The sequence below is a fragment of the Colobus angolensis genome, unplaced genomic scaffold, assembly GCF_000951035.1.
Source record: "Colobus angolensis palliatus isolate OR3802 unplaced genomic scaffold, Cang.pa_1.0 Scaffold315, whole genome shotgun sequence".
NCBI classification, from domain to species: domain Eukaryota; kingdom Metazoa; phylum Chordata; class Mammalia; order Primates; family Cercopithecidae; genus Colobus; species Colobus angolensis.
In genome coordinates, this window is record NW_012116433.1 from 2,199,115 (window position 1) to 2,211,301 (window position 12,187).

Sequence of the window (12,187 nt, forward strand, 5' to 3'; positions counted from 1 at the left end):
CCTGCTTCAGCTCTCGCTGGTCGGGCTGTAACAGCTGACCAGCACCGATTGTCTGGCACTCAGTAGTGAGATGACCCCAGTACCTCAGTTGAAAATGCAGAAATCACCGGTCTTCTGTGTCCTTCGCGCTGGGAGTTGCAGACTGGAGCTGTTCCTATTCGGCCATCTTGCTCCGCCCCTCTCAGGACCAGGTAATTCTTTTCTAACTTTAAATTCTGGGCAGAGAACCAGTCTCCATGAGCAACCAACTCAAGTCATTGTTGGTCTAAGCTCTTGTTTTGACCTTGGACAGTTATAATCAAATAAAACTTACAACGGAGTTTGGTTGATATTAGTTAAAGCTCTACCTAATTGTTGTGCTGCCTAGTAATTAGGCAGCAATGATAAGCAGTCCACATAAATGACTAATTAGCATTATTTTTACGTGATCAAAGTTTTAAATTTTCACTGTTACCCTGTACAGTTTATTGGTTGTCACTCTTGGTTCCAGCCATAACTAATGCTTTGCAGTATGCAGGAGGCCCTGGCCCTCTCCAGCCTCTAGCCTGTGCCTGGAGTGGTCTATCTTGAAGTTCTCCATCAAGCCCTGTTGATATTTAGAAGAGGCATGGCACAGTGGTCAAGTGCTTGGGCTCTGGGGTCAGAATGCCTTCACGACTTAACTCCAGTGTTTAAGCTGGGTGAGCTTAAGTGAGTTGCTTAATCTTCCACTGCTTTAGCTTGAGAATGTGCCTAAGACATAATTAATAATATATGTTATTAGCTCTTTTATTCATTCATTTGTTCAGCAAACAACAGCATCCACTATTTTCCAGGTTCTGTTCTACATGCAGAGAATTAGTAGTGAAATAAACAAAGTTCTGCCCCCATAGTTTACATTTTAGAGGAAGGAGACAGATAATTAACAAGTCTGAAAGTTTATCAGATGATAAGTCTGATGAAGAAAACAAGGCATGTTAAGGTGATAGAGGAAGTGCATCAGTCAGGAGAAGCTAGATGAAACTGCAATAACAAACAACCTCCAAATCTTAGGGGCTTTGCTCATGCTCCATGTTAATTGTGAGGTGAGCAGGAGGGCTCTATTCCACATCTTTCTCCCTCTGTGATCCAGGCTCACTGAGTCCTCATCCTCTGGATTGTCACCAGTCATTATAGCAGGCAGAAGGAGGAATATGATGACTCATGTTGGAAGAGGGGAAACCAGAGATACTGATGTGCTGAGTAATCTCTGCTTGCTCCAGATCTGTTCTTATAGTTCTGCTCTGCTACACTCTGTGCTCTTGAGCCTGAACTCCATGGATTGCATCACCAGGGCTCCCTGCCCTCTGATTTCCAGTTGTATTTGGCCAAAAGGAGGCATCATCAGGAGACTCAAGGATGGGAAGAGAGCCAGGTGCTTGCTCTGTTGCTCTCTGCTTGGCCACAGTTCTGCAGTGGCTGTTTTCCTAAGGCCACAATGCCATCAAGCACTCTCACTTCCATGGCTCTGGCTCTCAGAGGGGCTCTGATAACAACAGTTTCTCCTCCTACAGGACTGATCATGGTATTGGTTTCCTAGTGTGGCTAGTTTTGAGGGGCCTTAAAATCTCTTCTTGGTTTCCTCTTTGAGTAGAATGTTCCTGGAAAGATCTCTCCAAAGATCATAGCTGAATGTTCCAGTCACTTCTTGCTGGGACCCTCAAATATAATAGGTCAAAGGATTTGTGCCACAGAGGCCCCCTCTGAGGACACGACATTTGAAGTGGGGGAGAAACTCAAGCAGATGCTGGGTGCGGTGGCTCATGCCGGTAATCCCAGCACTTTGGAAGGCCAAGGCAGGTGGATCACCTGAGGTCAGGAGTTTCAGACCAGCCTGGCCAACATGGTGAAACCCCATCGCTGCTTGCTACCAAAAAATACAAAAATTAGCGGGTGTGGTGGCATGTGCCTACAGTCCCAGCTACTGGAGAGGCTGAGGTGGGAGAATTGCTTGAACCCAGGAGGTAGAGGTTTCAGTGAGCCAAGATCATACCACGGCACTCCAGCCTGGGCAACAGAGTGAGACCCTGTCAAAAACAAAACAAAACAAGTTAGGCAGGTATTGCAGTGGGGAAGGAAGATGGTCCAGACTGAAAGAAGACCTTAGCGGTGGGAGAGTGGTTCTTGGCACATTCAAGGAACAGCAACAAGGCCGCTGTGGCCAGAGCTAAATGAGCTGGTGGAGAAATGGTAGGAATCAGGGCCAGAGAGGCAGAGACCCAGATGACACCCATGTTTTTGTAGGTGATGGGAGAAACTTTAGATTTTATTCCGAGTGACACAGGAAACCACTGGGAGGTTTTGAGCCATGAGGGACATGATCTGGCTTACAATTTTAAAGGATAGTTCTGATTTTAAAGGCAAGATGGAGCAAGGAGATTGATTAGGAGACTGATGCAAGAGTCTCAGGGGGAGAAGCTGGTGGCTTAGACCAAGGTGAGAGCAATGGAGGTGGTGAGAAGTGATAAATTAGGGTCTTATTTTTAAGGTGGAGATAACACAAGCTTTGCTGACTGGTTGGATGTTGGCATGAGAGGAAAAGAGAACTCAAGAAGAACTCCAGAGATTTGGCATGAAATGGGAAGACTGAGGGAGATGCAGTTTTTCTGAGAGATGAGGGTGGATCTCAAGTGTTCAATTATGGTCATATTTAGTTAAAGATTCCCATTAGAACTTGAAGGGGAGATGGTGAGCTATGGTTAAAGGAACAGGTCAGAGCTAGAAATACACATTTGGTGGTTTCTGGTTACAAGTGGTGTTTAAAGCCAAGACACGGGTGAGCTCCTTAAGGGAGTGAGAGCGACAGAGAAGAGGTGGGAGGAGGGAGGACTGGGGCATGTGAAGGTGTGGAGGGTGAGGCACCCGCAAGGGAAGGAAGGAAGGGTGGATGAAGGAGAAGAAGTAAGTGAAGAAAGTATTTCAAGGAGGAGGGGGTAGTCACCTGCCATGATGCTGCTGAGAGACTGAGAGGCTGCTCCTCCAAGAAGTCTGCTCTAGCCCCTCAAAGTGGACCCTTGGCTTTTTCCTGCGCTCCCGCACATCTCCTGCTGATTCTCTGTATTGTAGTTATCTTCTGTCATGTCCATCTCCCCCTCTGTACCCAAAGTTCCTTGAAGATGATGTCTTGTTAATGACACTGAGTTCATGCCATGCATATAGTGGTGTTAAGTTAACATAATTCACAAAACACAGGACTCAGCCAAGGGGATGTGCACCTCCCCCCGCAACCTTGTACTGCCCAAGCCTCCAGATTTGGTTCAAAGAACTGAGGTTCTCTATTCTTTTCACCTTCCAGGGGCCCAAAGACTCTTTTAAGCCCTCCTTTTATAGTAGCCAATGCCCCCACCAATGATCCTCCCCCTTATCATGTTGAGCGCTCTGGGACTATTTCCCCTGGCCAGGCAACCTAGGTACCAGGAAACAGGGCTGCAGAATTGTGGAGATACAGATTTTTACATTGTCTGTCTTGGTGGTGACCTATTGAATTCTGAGTGGGTAGGAGAGAGGGCAGGGGCGGGGGGAAGAGAGAGAGAGAGAGAGAGAGAAAGAGATAGATAGATAGAGATAGAGAGAGAGAAGGGAAGGGGAGGGGAGGGCAGGGGAGGAGAGAAGAGAGGAGAGGAGAGGAGAGAGAGAAAGGAGAGCAGATCGGGAGAGGAAGAGGGAAAGAGACCCAAGACGGGGTAGTGGCTCAGTATAAAAGAGGTGACCTGGGGAAAATTAGCTTTTTTCCCTCTGGCACCTCAGAAACTTGGGGCAGAAAAGTGGTTTGGCTTAACACTTCCGTTTTACAAAAGGAAAATTGAGGCTCAGAGAAGTGAGTGACTTACGATTTCAGAGGTGGCTGTGTGGCAGAGCTGGCCTAGCATGCATCCCTTGTGTCTCCCAGTTCAGTGTCCTCTATAACCTGGTGGTGACTTTGGGGAAAGGAATAGTTGTGTCTCTCTTAGACAAATATCTTCTACTTATTCAGTAATACCTAGAACTGCTCTAAAAGACAGCCTTCTGGTTCACAAATGAGAAAGGCTAAAACTGCACATTATGCAGAGAGAATAAAAGTGGGCTGCTCCTCTGCTAAGGATTAATTGACAGCCATTCCTTAGGAGAGGGGTAGGGGATTGGGATTTAGGAAAGGGAAGGCTAGAGTTGTGAAATTCAAACTGAAATTGAGTGAGAGGCACAAATTTGCTATTTGCCTTCTGAGCATGAATGGACCGATTTCATGATGAATTAACCTGACTGTGCACACTTGAGAAGGCAGAAGAAAGCCACAGTGGCTCAGTTTTCATCCCACCAATGAGAGAGTGAGGCATGAGTCTTGATTCTGCTCCTATGAGGAGCCAAGTGATCTGCCAAGAAAGGCTCAGGTGAGTGGAGTCCAAGTGTGACCACAAAGGATCTGAGTGGGGCCGTTCTCCTTCTGGGGACTGCCTGGGCAGCATCTGTCTTGTCCTGTTGGCCACTGGTGGTGGGGGTGGGAGGTGGGGCATATTCTAGGCCTTTCTGGGATCTTCATTCCTGGGTAGTCATGAGGTTCAGCAGTGGGCTTGGTGCTCAGGTCCGTGAGCTGAGCATTCCTGGGTTTGCTCAAGTCTGGGGGCTTTGCCAGGTTCTGTCTCACCTAGCTCTTTCTAACAGTGCTAATTTCCAAACCCAATCACTTCCACAAAGAGCCTGGCAGCCTCACCTCTTTCCTCAGTGAAGGTTTAATAGCAGAGCACTGAAACAGGTCTCATTGCTAAGCCTTCATTATTTCCACAACATATACTACAGGACTCCTACTAATATACTGTGACGCATTGTCCTCATTAAAACTAAACGACTCATGTCAAATTAAATGAGCAGAGAACATTGGGTTAGCCAAGGGTCTGGCTTGCAATTACATGTTTGTTTACTTGTTAATTGTCCAAGTTTAATAATTTTAGTAGCCCTTTCTTCTTGTCAATACAAATTACTGATGCCTCGGACTTGGTTTTCTAGGGAGCCCAGACTGGGAGGCAGGATATGGATGATCAGTCCTACTGTGCCATATTCTACAAGACATTGAACACTGTGCTGAGCCTCTCCTGGAGTACAGGGGCATGATAATCACCACCCACCCACTTCTCTAGCATGTTGCAGAGCTACTATAAAGTGGCAACATCCAGGGAGCCCTAAGTGTGCTCTTCTCTGGGAAGAGCTTTGGTCCCAAAATAAGTGTTCAGTTCATGGGTCTAGCAGGGCTTGGAAGGTTGGCGTATCCATCAGGGTTCTGCCAGAGAAATAGAACCAGTAGGATTTATTGCAAGGGATTGACTTACACAGTTGTGGGGTTGGCTAGGCAAGTGAAAGCCACAGGGCACGCTGTCAGGAAGGGCAGGGTGAAAACTCATGTAGGAGCTGAAGCTACCATCCACAGGCAGAATTTCCTTCTCCTCAGGGAAGCCTCAGTTCTGCTCAGTTCTTTAGCTTGCAACGGATTGGACTGTGTATAGCAAGATTATTAAGTATAATATTCTTCTCTTAAAGTCAACTGACTGTAGATCTTAACCACATCTACAAAGTACCTCACAAGAACACATATCTTAGTGCTATTTGAATAACTGAGTACTATAGCATGGTTAAGTTGACACACAAAACTGACCATCACAACTCCAATCTAGAGACAGCCATCCCATTTAGCACTACTGCCTGCGCTTGGCTCAGTTGGTGCTAGAAAGTCCATGGGGCTCAGTTCAATTTTAAGAGGAATATTTTCTTCCAAACATTTCATTCATTTACATTTTCATCAGACATATTTGGAGCACTTGCTAGGGGCCAGGCACTGCACTAGGAACTAGAGGTACATGTATGAGTAAGCTGTGGTTAGTCTGTGCTGCAGGGGAGCTTGAAGTCTGGTGAGTGAAATGAGCACACACACAGATGACAATGTGGCGAGTGCCACAAGAGTGCTATGCACATGGCTTTCAAGGAGCCCAGCCCTGGGAAGTCAGAGGACACTTCCCGGAGGAGGCAATGCCCGGTTGTGAATGGATAGGGAAAGTAGGGGAAGCAGTAGAAAGGAGATGTGGGGAGATTGGGCATTTCAAGCAGAGTGGGCACACAATTCCACAAAGGCACAAAGGTGAGGAATGCCACAGATTTGCAGGGGATTATAAGCAGGTCTGTGAGCCTGGAGTGAGGACTGTGGGCGGTGGAGGCTAGTGAGGTGGGGAAGGTGGTGCTGCATCCTGAAGAGTCTCATAGAGGAATTTGGACTCATCTATAGATGATGGGGAGCAACGTGATCACCTCTGCATTTAAAAGGGCCTCTTGACTGGGCACAGGGACTCACGCCTATAATCCCAGCACTTTGGGAGACTAGGGTGAGAGGATCATTGGAGCCTAGGATTTGAGACCAGCCTGAGCAACATAGGGAGACCCCATCTTTACAAAAAATATAAAAAATAGCTGGGCATGGTGGCATGCATGTGTGGTCCCAGTTACTTGGGAGGCTGAAGCAGGTGGATCATTTGAGCCCAGGAAGTCAATACTACAGTGAGCTATGATGGCACCACTGCACTCTAGCTGGGGCACTCACTGATACCCTGTCTCACAAAAACAAAACAAAACAAAACAAAAAACAAAGAAAGAAAAAGAAAAAAAGGTCCTCTCTAGAGTGCAAGGGGAGGATGAGATTATGGGACAAGACTTGGGAGAAGAAGGCCCATTAAAGTCTAAAGACACAGAGTCAGGCCAGAGGAACTATTTAAGGATTGGAGAGAAGGCACCCAGAGCTATTTGGGAGGTGAAGTCCACAGAATTGAGTGGTCGGTTGGTCCCATGGGTGTGTAAGGAGAAGCAAGAATAAAAGATCGCACTACTTACCCAGATAGAGAACATGCGGAAGGCAGAGACTTATAGGGTGCAATGATGAGCTCAGCTGGGGATATATGGAGTTTGAAGTGTCTGAGGGACACATGGCTGCCAGCTGGCACCTTGACATATGGATGTAGGGCTCAAGGAAGAGGTGTGGGCTGGGTATTGGGATATAAGATGTTTGGGAGCCATTAGAAATAGTGATGATCCAAAGTGTGGAGTAGTTAAGATCATATAGAAACAACCCCTTGAGACAGACATTGTGTCCAATTCACAGATGTGGAAACTGAGGCTCAGAGATTGAGTAGGTGTATTGAGGTTTATACACCTGGTATTTCCCTCTGGTTTTGTCCCTCCTCAGAGCACACCCCCAGTGGTGTCCATCACAATGCGTGTCTACAGTCTCTTACCTGCCTGCCTCCCTACCAAACTCTGAGCCCATGAGCACGCAGTTGCTTCAGGGTGGGGGGAGGTGATGGCCCTGTGTGTAGATGGTCGTCACAGGAACCCATTGTTATGAGACAATATCTTCCACTGCTAACTGATGCCTGGGTTTCTACAATTTGGAATTTATTCTTTTTCTGGAAGTAATTTTCTTTTTAAATTTTTGTTAAATTTAAAAAAATTTTAGATTAATTGACAAAGACTGTATATTCAAGGTGTACATAGTAATGATTTGATATACATATATTGTATAGTGATTATCACAACCAAATGAATGAACACACCCGTCACCACCCACACTGTACATTAGAGCCTCAGGATTTACTCATCTTAGAACTTGCAGTTTTGTACCCTTTCATCAACACTGCCCTACTTTCCCCACCCCCAGCACCTGGCAACCACTGTTCTATCCTCTGCTTCTGTAAGTTCAACTTTTTTAGATTCCACATAAAAGTAAGGTAATATGGTATTTGTCTTTCTGTGTCTGACTAATTTAACTTAGCATAATGTCTGGCAGGTTGAGCACCTGAAATTTATTCTTTTGGTTTAAGGCTCCTATTTTGTGAAAAAGGCAAAATAACCATGGGAAGCGAATTTGCCACATGTGGTCATTCTCACCGATTGGTGAATGCATTGACTAGGTTAGCGCTTTTTCCACTGGTGTAGCCCTGTCTCACAGGGGAAGGGACTGAGATTCTGGGAGGTCGTGCAGCTCGTAGGTGGCAGAGCTGGGGCTGGAACCACACCCTTTACATTCCAGTTATCTTTCCCGCTTCGTGTGATACCCTGAGGACTGGCTTTGGTTGGGTGAGTAAGGGAGCACATGTGAGTTCTGGGTACCTGGGATGAGTAGGAGGTGTAGGAGATCCTCGGGCAGGAACCCTCCACAAGCAAGGACAGGGAAGGAGTCCTAGGGGAAGGGGCCCAGGCTGTTCCCACTACAGCACACAGGGCGCGCCTCCCTCTCACCCGGTTATTGTCAGAGTGAACACCCTACCCTTGTACCTCGAGGTGGTGTTCAGAAAACAACCCAGGCTGTCCTCAGCCAGTTAGCATAATTTAGAACCAGCATGAAAAAGAGAGAAATAAAAGGTGAGCAAGGGAGAATTTGACCAGGAGACAGACAAGGCAGCCTCTGGATGGTTTTCCCTGAGGCTGAGTGGTTGTCCAGGTTTACCAGGAGCCAGGAGCTGCAGTGGACACTTTAGTGGCTAAGGAGCTCCACATGTATGAGCAGACTCTGACCTGACCACAGTGGTCAGTGTGCCCTGCTCTGCACCAACCATTCAGAAATACGTTAGCTACGACTCAGTGCACTTTGCACAAAGGCAAAAAGATGTATACGAGATCCTAGAATGTTAGTTGCTATAGCAACATCTGCCTTTATTATCACCTAAATCCATTCACCATGTAAATATAGTAACTATTTGACTTCCCCACCCCCAGTCCATTTGCTAGGATTAAAAAAAATTGTGACAACTGGAAAAAACCCCAACAAACAAGCGTGTGTGTGTGTGTGTGTGTGTGTGTGTGTGTGTGTGTGTAGTGGGCTTTCAGAGGACAAAAGAGGATGAAGACATTTGTGGGGCATGTAGATGTTCATATATTCCAAGTTCTTGGATGTAAGACTTACATCTCAACCAAGGCAGGAAGATGAATTCCTAGAAGGAATGGGCCAGATTGCCACATGGAAAGTTGAGTGATGAGGAATGAAGTAGGTGAGGTGCAGAAGAGGGGAATGATATCACAATGGGAGGAATTCTAGTTTGTAATCAGACAGACCTGGGCGCAAGTCTTGGTATCATTACTTACCTGAGTAACACTGGACCACCCAATCGCCTGTGCCTCAATTTCCTCATCTGAAAGTGGGAAAACCATATCCCACAGCCTGTTTCAGCAACTTGGTCTTCTTCCGGGAGGGCTCAGTACCCATGAGCCTGAGCTAGAGATGTACTCACCAGCAGGAGTTTGTTTCCTGTGCACCAGTGCAGTTCCCTGGAGGGGCAGGTGAAAAGGGTCAGTGCCTGGCAGGGGTGGGTGAGGGTGATCATTGTGCCAGTCTGAACAAAGGGGCCAGGCTAGCTGGAGAAAGCAGGGCATGAGGCAGGTCAGGGCAGGAGAGTGCAGGGCAAAATAGGCAGTGGGGAGCAGGAGGCTCCTAACAGTGGACATTCCACGGGTCGTTTTTTCTTTTGAAGACCCAGTTTCCACAGATGGAGGTATTAACTAGGATTAGATGGGGTGAGGAATGAAACCATGGGCAGAAACTCAGCATCCAGCAGCCACTTATGGAGAGCCTGCTGTGAGCCAGGCACTGTGCTGGAAACTGGGATGTGAAGGTGGACAGATACAGGCCTGCTGAGGCCAGGGGAACCACTCCTGCTGAAAGGACAGAAACTTCCTTCTCATACTCATCCTGTGCTCCATTTCCTTTCTTCCTTGGAACCTATATAGCAAAAGCAAACATTTGCTTTGCGCTCATTCCTTGACAAGCACTGTTCTAAGTGCTTTACACACATTAATTCACTTAATCCTTGCAATAATTTCCTAAGGAAGGAGCTAATATTATCCCACGTTACAGATGAGTAAACCGAGGCACACAGAGTGACATGCGCAGGAGCAGTGTGAGCCGTAAGGTACTGGCTCTAAGAGTGACACTCAATCTGGTAGCTTCTTTTTCTATAATTCTCATGAGAAAACATACATAAAGCATTTAGCCTGCACCTGGCCACACTAAGTGCTCAGTATATGTTGGCCATTAGTGCTGTGGATATTACTGTCTGATGGAATTATTGTCAGGCTCATGAAATTCAATCTTTTCTCCTCTTTTTAGAAATGGCACTCAGTGTGCTTCATTAAAATTGTGATCGAGGCTCGATATGTTTTTAAAACCTATTTTAGAGTATGCTTTGGTTATCTACTGCTGCCTAATAAACTGCCCCAAAATTTATTATGCTCCTGGACTCTGTGAATCAACAATTCAACAGGGCACAGTGGGGATGGCTTGTTCTGTTTCAGGATGTCTGGTGCCTCAACCGAGAAGATACAACAACTGGGAGTGACTTGAAAGGTGGGGTTCTGGAAACATTTGGTGGCTATTCACACGCCTGTCTGGATAGCCAGAAGGCTGAGCTCAGCTGGGATTGAAGATTGGAATGCCTCCATACACCTACCTCTCCCTGGGCCTGGGTCCACAGGATAGTCAGATTTCTTATGTACATGGTAGCTCAGAGTTCCAAGTGCAAGTGTTCCAGTAACCAAGGAAAAGCTGCATGGCCTGATGATCCAGCCTTCAGAATACTCTAGGTTGGAGGAGTCACAATTCCTTTCATATCCAAAGGGAAGAGATATAAGACTCTAATGGGAAGAGTATCAAAGGATATATCTGATTATCGAATATTTAGGAGGTTTGTTCACTATATAGAGAAATGAAACTCAAAGATTAAGCCAAAGACATGGTTGATATAATGTGGGTAATTTGCTTTTGTCAACATTTCCTTTAAAACTATTTTTTAAAAAATTGCTTGACAAAAAGAATATACTATAAATGATATAGGTAATATTTCTCAAGTTATATTTCTTAGCTATTCCTAGAGTCATCCTATAAAACAAAAAGAAAACAAAGTTTCTGTGGTCAAATAAGTTAAGAAAATGCTGCATTCTATACATATAACTCCCTCTTGGAAAGTCATAATGCATATTGACACATCAAGGCCTCTGAGAATCCTGCAGCAAATCAGTATTTATCTTCTGTCAGAGTTTAGATTTTTCTAAAGCTTATTTGAGCAAAGAAACTTAAAATTTTTCTTTTTGGGCTGTGATAACTGTTAAAAATCTTGCTGAACCAATATGCCTTGAGCTCTTTTTAAGAAAGGTTATCTAGACTCTAGATTCTAGAGCAAACTTTTTCAGAACAGGTCCCAAAGTATTATTCAAGAACGTTTTCAATCTTTGTACATAATTTTCAGAGCTTGACTTGAACATTTGCATTAGACCAATACAATCAGAATCTATGAGGTGGGGCCTGAGCATTGGAATTTTTTTTTTTTTTTTTTTGAGACGGAGTCTCCCTCTGTCGCCCAGGCTGGAGTGCAGTGGCCAGATCTCAGCTCACTGCAAGCTCCGCCTCCCGGGTTCACACCATTCTCCTGCCTCAGCCTCCCGAGTAGCTAGGACTACAGGCGCCCGCCACCTCGCCTGGCTAGTTTTTTGTATTTTTTAGTAGAGACGGGGTTTCACCGTGTTAGCCCAGATGGTCTCGATCTCCTGACCTTGTGATCCGCCCGTCTCGGCCTCCCAAAGTACTGGGATTACAGGCTTGAGCCACCGCACCCGGCCTACATTGGAATTTTTGAAAAGCACTTCAGGGAGTTTTTTTTTTTAATTATTGTACTTTAAGTTATGGGGTACGTGTGCACAACATGCAGATTTGTTACATGGGTGTACGTGTGCCATGTTGGTTTGCTGCACCCATCAACTCATCATTTACATTAAGTATTTCTCGTAATGTTATCCCTTCCTCAGGCCCCCACACCTCAACAGGCCCTGGTGTGTGATGTTCCCTGCCCTGTGTCCATATGTTCTCATTGTTCAGCTCACACTTACGAGTGAGAACACATGGTGTTTGGTTTTCTCTTCTTGTGTTAGTTTGCTGAGAATGATGGTTGCCAGTTTCATCCATGTCCCTGCAAAGGACATGAACTCATCCTTTTCTATTGCTGCATAGTATTCCATGGTGTATATGTGCCACATTTTCTTTATCCAGTCTATCATTGATGGACATTTGGGTTGGTTCGGTCTTTGCTATTGTGAATAGTGCCACAATAAACATACGTGTGCATGTGTCTTTATAGCAGCATGATTTGTAATCCTTAGGGTATATACCCAG